The sequence below is a fragment of the Silene latifolia genome, chromosome 5, assembly GCF_048544455.1.
Source record: "Silene latifolia isolate original U9 population chromosome 5, ASM4854445v1, whole genome shotgun sequence".
Lineage (NCBI taxonomy): Eukaryota > Viridiplantae > Streptophyta > Magnoliopsida > Caryophyllales > Caryophyllaceae > Silene > Silene latifolia.
The window spans coordinates 88194712-88205367 of NC_133530.1; the positions used below are offsets into that span (position 1 = coordinate 88194712).

The 10656-nt window shown below is 37.5% G+C and overlaps 1 non-coding gene across 1 annotated transcript; it reads right to left on the bottom strand.

The window, feature by feature from the left end:
• Positions 1-10258: 10258 nt before the first annotated feature.
• On the bottom strand, positions 10259-10365 carry LOC141658169 (small nucleolar RNA R71). Its single transcript, XR_012549071.1, has one exon. It is a non-coding gene; the product is annotated as a small nucleolar RNA R71 (small nucleolar RNA).
• Between the last annotated feature and the right edge of the window lie 291 nt (positions 10366-10656).

A 10656-nucleotide genomic window follows, 5' to 3' on the forward strand; every position in this document is an offset into this window, starting at 1 on the left:
GACTTTTGATTTTTTTTTTTTTTTTTTTTTTTAAAGCCCCCGAGGAAAATTACTTATTATTACTCAAATCAAATTCTATAAAATGCATAATATGCGGCGGTAAAGCCATCGCTCAATCTCTACGATCCACGAATCAAGGTCGCACATGACCAAGACTATGAGCGACACAATTAAACTTTCTACCAAGAAAAGAACATTCCAACGACTCAAAACTACTACGTAACGATATAATATCACTGACAATAGGATGGAAATCACTACGTCCTTGACCCCGGGATTGCAACGCGTTGACAACTGTTTGGCAATCACTCTCGACAACCACGCTCTGATGTCCTTCTTATCGCCTCTTGAAATCCCGTCAGAACCGCCATTGCCTTCACATCCCTAGGCTCCATCTCCTGCTCCTCTACACTGTGACTCCCCACCTAACACCACCCTCTTCATCACGACAAATCATCCCCAACCCCGTACCTACTCCTTCGTTGACCCCTGCGTCCACATTAATCTTCAACACCCCTGCCTTCGGCCAAACCCAGCCCTCCAACCTCGCTTTCCCACGATCAGCCCTTTTCCCGCCCTCAACACTCTCCCATAATTCTGTCACCACATCCCTCGTTCGCTGCATAACATTATCGCCACACACCCTTTCTCCCTTGAAAACCACTTTATTGCGAGCTTCCCACTTCCCCTAACAACTCGTGTGACACCCTCATTGATTGCGGAAAAGTAAACACGTAATTCTATAGAAAAACTGACAGGATATGTTTGTAATAGGTTAAATTGGGTAAAAACCTGTAATTTTTAAAACCTGAACCTGTTATAAAGATATCCAAAAGGGAAGGTGTCAAACATGCAAGGTCCAAAATAAATCTCATGAATTAAACATCGTTAAAGTCGCGAAACAAAGTTATACAAACCAAATATGAGAAAGGGAGACATATGTCCCTAAAATGTATGTGACATAAAAAGGGTTTAAGGGTCACAATGAAATAAAACCAGTCTAGGTCCCAAGGTTACTTTGCTCGCTAGCTCGTCCATGTACCCCATATATGCATCACCTACTCATCATTCGCATTTTATACAAATACGAAAGCCACGGTCGATGGGGAGTAACTCCGAGTTCTCCCAACCACGAAATGTCATAATTAATATAACATGTAAACATAAGAATATGAATACGAATCACACGATGCCTTAGCATATAGATGCTAGACAATCGTGCTTATCATGTGAACAACAATATAACAACACATAGTCCTAGCATGTGAATACTAGACCGACTCATACTACACTATCATGTGAATCACATAACATCCAGGAATCCAAACTCTATCAACCATAGCCGGCTTGCATCTCACCTTCTATGATTCATAGAATCATCAAACAAGAAAGGGCAATATATCAAAGACGGGCATAAGTTCTTAGTACCGTCAATAGTCACTTTGTAACTCGAGTCTATACCACGAGGTAGGGAAGGTAATCGAACCGGTATCTTGGCTCAGCGGTTACTATTAAGAAAACATGGCCAAGAGACAACACAACCCTAGCCTAAAATCTGCGCAGACCTAGACATGCGGATACACACCACCGCACCCAAGACCCACAACTTTTTTTAAAACAAAGTGAAGTGAGTACCCTAAGGACACCACCGAAGGGTTGGCTAGTACTTAAGCTGACCCCATACTATCAAAATAAGTACCTGAGGTCATGCCCCAACTTGGATATAAATCCACTAGTCAGGAACACAAAGGCTATCAAGCAGTGAACATATACTCGTTAGAGACTATAAAGACCTATCTATGATGAAGGCCGAAGTACTCACCTAGGACCTAGTCCCAGCTTGAATACTTTAGCCCACACCACACAAGACAAATAGGACACCCACTTAACCATAAGAGGGCAAATCATTTGTATAAATCAAAAATCAAAATACCTTCAAAAACATTAATGAAGAGTTTTCAAAAATATAAGTCTCATTCATGGAACGGAATTGCTCTTGTCGTGCACACAAGAACGCTAACTTTCCAAGTCAGAGACAAATTTAAAACAAAAACTATTCGCCGACAAGCGTAGAACAAGTTATCAAACGTTTCCAATAACTAGTTCTAACATCCGATCAACGTTAAAATCAAATTAAGAGAAAGGTAATCTACTCAAATTTTCTTTTGCAAAAAGTCTAGATAGAAATAAAGGTTTCACTTTTAAACTCGAAAAGGAATCAAATTTCTGAAAATGTAATCTTAAACTTTGACAAAGAAATCATAAATAGATCAAGGTTAATAGAAATTGGATAAAATTTAAAGAAATCTCGGGTCTAGTAATTAAAATTACGATAAATGAGTTTATATTTAAGGAAGGAATAGAGAACTAAATCAAATTTTCATTTTCAGATCTTTAAAAATAGGTTAGGTTTGCAGAAGTGACATAAACTTTTAAGAATGAATCGAAACTGGTAGCTTGAAAGTTTAGAAGTTGTACAAAAAGGAAAGTAACTTAGATAGCATAAAAACAAGGTATGTTAAGAGAGCTCAAACTTAACCAACAAGAGAGCTATAAAGACTTTCATAGGGTAAAAATTGAAGTCAAAATTACAAGGATGTTAAAGATAGAGTTTCACAAGATACCAACTGTGACACCCTTCAAAAAATAGCGTTATCTAATTACTTAAATGCGTAAAATTCTACGGAAAAACTGGTAGGATATGTTTGTAAATGGTTCAACTAGATCAAATCCTGCAATTTCAAAAATTTTCTTCCTAAACCATTCACAACCAATCCAACATTCCCATTAGACGGGTGCCAAAACCTGCAATTGCTACAATCTAACTTACTTAACACCGCTAAAGGTAAGAAAATACATAATGATACAACCCAAAATGGAAAAGGGAGACATATGTCCCTTCAAATTATATACAAACCAAAAGTTAAAAGGTTATTTACATAACCAAAAGATAAAAGGTTTCTACAAAAGAAAACCAAACTAGGTCCAAGGTTCCTTGCTCACTAGCTCGTCTGTGACCCCAACTAAGCATCAACAACCCACAATCGCATTTTATACAAACACGAAAGCCACAATTCAGTGGGGAGTAACTTCGAGTCCTCCCAGCCACGAATCGTCAAAATTAATGTACATGTAGTAAAACATGTAAAACAAGATGATAAATAATTCAATTATCAATTATTCTAACATATGAGCCCTAAACTGACCAAACTAAACTAACATGTGAAACATTTAACAAATTGTAATCCAAACTCTATCAACCATAGCCGGCTTGCATCTCACCTTCTATGATTCATAGAATCATCAAACAAGAAAGGGCAATATATCAAAGACAGGCATAAGTTCTTAGTCCCGTCAATAGTCACTTTGTAACTCGAGTCTATACCACGAGGTAGGGAAGGTAATCGAACCGGTATCTTGGCTCGGCCTGTTAATATTAATAAAACATGGCCAAGAGACAACACAACCCTAGCCTAAAATCTGCGCAGACCTAGACATGCGGATACACACCACCGCACCCAAGACCCACAACTTTTTTTAAAATAAAGTGAAGTGAGTACCCTAAGGACACCACCGAAGGGTTGGCTAGTACTTAAGCTGACCCCATACTATCAAAATAAGTACCTGAGGTCATGCCCCAACTTGGATATAAATCCACTAGTCAGGAACACAAAGGCTATCAAGCAGTGAATATATACTCGTCAGAGACTATAAAGACCTATCTATAATGAAGGCCGAAATACTCATCTAGGACCTAGTCCCAGCTAGTCCCAGCTTGAATATTTTAGCCCACACCACCCAGGACTCACCACACAAGTCAAGTAAGACACCCACTTAACCATAAGAGGGCAAAAAGTCCTACTTACCAACATAAATTCTAACATTCTATCATGTGAAAGGCTATATAAATGTCTATTTACAGCATACAATCCAACAGAATCCTCAATAAGTATTCAATACTAATTTCTAATTCTAACAGTAGTAACCATATTAAAGGCTTCTGGGAAAACTAGGGCCATTTCTACAATACAAGTCACTATTAAATTCAATAAGCTATATATGTGAACTAAAGTTTGATAAATGGCCTAAAACAAGAAAAAGGCCGATTATCTAATTCATTCAAAATTTCATCCAACCGAATTTTTACCCGCAACCCCACCTGCGCGCAGTGCGGGTCAAATTGCGGTGACCAATCACTCAATTAATCGACATCGCATCAGTCAAAGGGACTAAGGCTCAGTTTTCGGCACAATCAACAAAACATTACAATTATCGCTATAAAATTCATTTTGAGCCTATTAATTACAATTTCATTTTGTAAACTATCCTAACATGTGATAACTATTAATATAAGCATAGTTTTACCATTAACATAATTTTTATTACTTATATGATTCAATTCCTAAAGTGTACTCATACTAACTATGTCATTAATTAATCTTAAATGACAAATTTTGCATGGAAAACCGCGAAACAAGCAACGGACCGACCCGGGCCAACCGTGGGCTAGCCGTGGGCCTGCCACGGGCCTGCCGGCCTGCTGCCCGTCCCCCTACACCACCATATTTTTCCATTTTTATTTAGTAAAAGACCGTCTGAACATTAATTAATCGTTCCCAATTCAACTTTGTTAATTTAAACTAACAAAAGGCACAAATTAAGCTTGCATGCAACAAATTTTAACATGTAAAAACTACTACTCAAACAAAAATTCACCAAACATACAAAAAATCAAAAACATGTGACGATCTTTCGTCGAGTAACTCGAAATATGTTACCTTAAGCTAGAAAAAGAGCAATTAGCACCTCAAAACCCAAACCCTAACAACAACTAGCCGCTATCCTCTACAATATACGAGTCCCCGAACTCGTCTTCCAATTCTTCACCTAAATAAACAATTAAAACACAATAATTAAGCATAAATACCGAAAATACCGAATTTTACCCAAAATTCGTCTTAAACAACTTCAAGAAAACTGAAATTAAATTATACCCAGTTGTAGATCGCGCCGAGAGGATTCCGGAAAGGTAAATTTTGTGAAAAACCGATAAGAAATGAAGGAGTTGTGTCGATTTTAGCTTGGAATTTATAAAAATGGAGTTTTGGTCTTTCTAAAGATGAAGAAAGAGAGAAAAACCAGAAAAATAGAAGGGGAAGGGGGCTGGTCACGCGGGAAAGGGAAGAGGAAAGGAGAAGAGCGGGATTTTTAGTCGGGACTTTTACGAGTCGGTTTGACTCGTTTCAATAATAATTAAATCCGTAAGTCAAATGCAAATTCCGTCAAGACCAAATTTTTTAAACACGAGATTACAATAAAATTGAGTATTCATACTACCCATTTCCAAATTCGTTTACCCAACGTTCAAAAGAATTGTCATTTCCCCCGATACGCCCTTATTTCGAAATAAAAGATTTTACACGGTTTAAACCATTTTTAAACATTTCAAAACTATCAAAATAAATACTTTTCTTCAAAATATAATAAAATTATATTTCTTTGAATTATTTTTACTTTAAATACATTAATGTCAAATTTTACTTGATTAATTAATTATTTTCGAAATATATTAATGATCCGAAATTACGGGGCGTTACAATCACCCCTCCTTTTAAAAAGTTTCGCCCTCGAAACTTAGAAGGAGAAATTATAGCAATAAGAAAATATAGGTATCTTTTCAATGAAACGGTGATACTCTTGTTGATCAGGCAAGAACATCCATATTCATATCAAGATATAAAAATATTTCTACACCAATAAATGAGAAAACCCATTATTGGGACGTCACCAACAACGAGATTCAACATTCACTAATGTTAAAACCATTGAAAATCATAAAAGCATTTTCAAAATTTTAGTTTAAAGTTCTATAATAAGAATAATAATCAAAAGAGCTATCTGAGTTTCATGAGGTAAGAATTGAAGTCGAACCTAAATGGGTGTCAAAGATGGAGTTTCATAGGTTACCAACATCAAACTTATGAGAGGAGTATGATGAAGTAAGGAAAAGAGGTATGAGCGGTAACGCTCATGATCAAGGAAGAAGGAAAATCAGACAACAAGGAAATGTCAGACACTTTTATCACAAACCACAACAACACCCAAAACGGTTCCAAAAACTTCCTAACAACAAAACTCATAACCACATCACTCCCAAGGATTTCCTCAATTGCTTATGTTACCTCATCCAAATCTATTCCCTGAAACAAGGTATTCCACTATAAGTGTGATCTCATCGTTCCAAATCCTCAAACATCCAGAAACAACTTCCACAAGCCTCAGGTCAAGGCTTCCAACAAAGTTATATTCGTATCCAACTAGTGTCAATCTATGGTTTCCTCAAAAAGTAAACCTTCAAATATTCCACAAGACTCTCATTTCAAAATAAGGTAGTAACATACCAACTCCAAACTCTGAAAAATCAATAGGATCTCAAGTTTTCTATCCTTTTGCTTATTAAGGATTGCCAAAAGTGGATCTACACTCAGCTACAACATCATCCCATCATCTCAAGTACTCAATGCGACCTCAAGGTCTATAGAACTATAGGATTAACAAAATTTTCTCAATACTAAGTCTCTCTTAACTCAAGAACTCTCAAGAGTCAACTAAAATACCAAATCACATTTCACTAATTCTGTAAACATGGTCAACAGGGTACCAACTATACTAAGGAGATAAGGAGTGATAACGGGATAGAGAAACGGTAAAATATTTTCAAAGGGTGCATGAACCTGACAAGTTAGGAAACATATCCATGCAGTTTTATTCTAGAATTACGTGTTTACTTTTCCGCAATAAATGAGGGTGTCACCCAAAAATCAATATGCCGCTTCTGTTCTCCTTCCCTTCTCTTTAACGTTTGTTGAACCCTGTTTTTATACCATACTGTGACACCCTTAAAAAAATAGCGTTATCTAATTACTTAAATGCGTAAAATTCTACGGAAAAACTGGTAGGATATGTTTGTAAATGGTTCAACTAGATCAAATCCTGCAATTTCAAAAATTTTCTTCCTAAACCATTCACAACCAATCCAACATTCCCATTAGACGGGTGCCTGATGAATAGCATTTTAGTCACTTTTTACCCCGCATTTATATCTTATTCCGACTCGATTTTGTGTTCTTAATTGTCTAATAAGCTCATTTATTTACTAATTTATAATAATTAGTCGTATTAGTTATATTTAATAATTAGTCGGTTTTATATAATATTAGTATTATTGACATTATTTTATTATTATATTAATTTAATGTGTAGGGAAGGCGGAATAATAAAGAGGGATTCGAGTCAAGCGCAATTTGAGACGGAAATTAAGGAACAAATTGGATCGAGACGGAAACAAGACGGGTCAAGGTAGAGTCAAAGGAAGGTGATGGAAAGAACCACATAAGCAAAGTCAACTCCTGACTTTAGGAACAGAGCAACAACCTTTCGTCCCTGCACTCCATCACCATTAACAACCCATCACCATTAACAACCCAACACCATTTCGTTTTCTGCTATTCACCATCACCATTAACAACCCATCACCATTAACAACCCAACACCATTTCGTTTTCTGCTATTCACCATCACCTTCATCATTCATTAACATCATTCTTCTTCATCATCAATTCATCACCTCGCATTAAACCATCATCAAACCACCATTTCAAGAGCGCACTTCGCCATCTCCATTAAAACACCTTCACCACCATTATTCAACACCTCCTCCATAAGCTCACCTCCATTCCTTCATCCTCCTTCTTCATTAATTCGCATTCCATCAACCACCATGGACATTGTCTCCGTGTTCAGATTCGAACTCGGGATCGAAACCGAGCTTTTATGAAGCTTCATGCTCCATGCCGGTGCCCCGGCAGTCGACTCCATCAACCGGCAGAACACACCCAATTTGTTCTCCTTTTTGTGATGGCCTCGCTACCGGTATAGGGACCGGCAGCCGTCTAGCCGGCAAAACGCACCAAATCAACATTCTCGCATCAAATTGTGCTCTATGCCGGTGCCTTTGCCGACAGACCCGGCATAACGCACACCCATCCTTTTTCTGCTCTTTCTTCAATGGCCTCGCTGCCGGCATCAAGCCCGGCCGCCGGTGGACCGGCAAAGCACCTCTGCTGCGTTTTACTCGTGTTTCCCTTCCCCTTTTTCCTTTTTTCTTTTGTTTTTGAATTGATTTGTCTGGGATGTAATTTGTGTCGATGAGTTTGGTAGTTAGGATTAGAGTCATTATTATTATTATTATTATTATTATTATTATTAGTGTCATAATTATTAGTAGTAATTAGTATAAAAAGACTACCCCTTTACTTACATGAGCTACCACATTATTACACCTTACATTAGAAATTAGAATAGAAATTAGATTAGTTCATCACTCTCCTCTCAAATATTGTAGAACCCTAATATTTCCTCTCTCATTTTTCATTCAATAAAATTTGCAATCTTTCTTTAATTATTAGTTTAATTCTTCCTTTGTTTATGCAAGTTCTTCATCCCTCATTAGTATACAATTAGTATTTTGGGTTGTATTTGAAGATTAGAAGAAATTCATTCTTCCATTATTATCCAAGATTGTTACTTTCCTCTTTGTTGGTACAATTCTCATCTTTTGTTTACATTATTTTCATTTGTTTACATTTCATATGTTGTTTAATTGTTATTCATCAAAAGTATTAGTCTTTATCATGTTTGCAATGTTTACTTGTATTTTGTTGGAATTTGTTGGTAATTTCTCACCCATGAACATGAGTGAGTAGTCTTATCTAAGGTCATAGGGGGAATTTGGGTAATTAAGGGGATGAATTTGGGTTGTTAACCTTTTGAATTGGGTGATTATGTGGTTTCTACTCTTAATGCATTTGAAGTGTTTGTGGAAATGCCTCAATGAAAATTGGACATTTCATTAACATGTTTGGCTTACCTTGGTGCATTGTGCTATTAGATAGTTTTAGAAGTGCTTATAGATGAGTTTTAATGAAAGTTAGAACATCTCTTTGATGCATTCGATCCGTCTTGGTGCTCATGCTATTGGGTAGTCTCTATGCTTAATTTGTATTTAGTTCATCTCGATCAAGTGACAACTTATTGAGGAGCTTAAGGTGACTAAGAAATTAGTCTTAAACCCTTGACCACCATTATTACCCTTTTCTTGTTAGACCTTGTTTTTCCCCCTAATTGCCCTTTGTGAACCCAAAGACCTTAGCCTTCCTTCAATTGAATACAATCCCATTTAGTTTAATTTAACTTGTTTGCATCTTAGTTTTAGATAAATCAACATCTTATTTTTATTTGGCTAAACTAAAGACTTAAACAAACCTAGTATCTAACCCCCGCCATCTTCGTGTTCGACACCCGAATAAATACTACTTTTATTTGGTTTTATAAATTGTTTTTGATTGGGAAGTGACGGCAAAAGCCGTATATCAAAATGGCGCCGTTGCCGGGGATGGCGTTAGGTTATGCTTAGTTAGTTAGAGTCTTAGGCTTAGTCTTAGTTACTTGTTGTTTGCTTGTTTGTGTAGTTTGTGTGCTTCTTGTAGAGTGTGTGTGATTTTTGCCTTACCCTAGTGTGTAAAAGCACTAGGAGTCTTACGGTTTGACAAGTTGTATGCCTAGGAGGAACCACCAAGCTTTGCTCTTTGACTCCGACCCCGAAAGGCTTTTTAGAGCCTTAAGGAATAGGACCATTGCAAGGGTTATAACCTCTTCTCAAGCAACCATAAACCAAGCAAATCCACCCATCCAACCTCTCATTGAAAACACAACTCAACAACAACCAAACATCACAATTGAGCCTTCATTAGAAAATCCATTTCACAACTTCCAATTTCCAAATAGCCCACCTCAAACACCACCTTCTCATATACCAAATCCACCACCACCACCAATGGCTTTACGTGACCATAACCGTCCTAACCATAATGATGCTTGTGACCCAATTAATTTTGGCACATTGGCTCCCAACAACTTTGAGATGCATCCCGCCCAAGTCGGGTTGATTGAGAAGGATTTGTTCGGGGGGCATATTGAAGAGGATGCCCATGCTCACCTCCGGAAGTTTAAGAGGAAGGTTTCAATGATGAAAAAGAATGGGGTGTCCGAAGACACCTTGAGAATGATGTTGTTTCCGTTTTCATTGACGGGCAAAGCGGATCGATGGTTGAACATTCACCCACCGGATACTTTCACTACTTGGGATGCCTTGGCTAAATCATTCATGGCCAAATATTACCCTTCCTCAAAGACCGCGATGCTCCGTAATGAGATTCATACATTTCAACAAGAGGATGAGGAGTCTTTGGGTGAAGCTTGGGACCGTTATCAAGACTTGATAGCAAGTTGCCCCCACCATGGAATACCGGAATGGTACATCACTCAAACATTCTTCCAAACTTTGCTACCGAGGACTAAGGAGATGGTAAATGCCTCCGCGGGGGGAGGATTTGATCACTTGAGTGATGAAGAGGGCACGACATTGATCAAGAAAATGGTAGATTCGGAAGCAAACTATGGTTCTAGAGGAAACATGCTAAGAAGGAATGGGAAGTTTCCTAAGGAAAACTCCTCCAACTCCGAGACAAATGCCAAGCTCGACTTACTCACAAAACAATTTGAGAAGTTTCAAAGAAATCAAGTGCACCAAGCCGC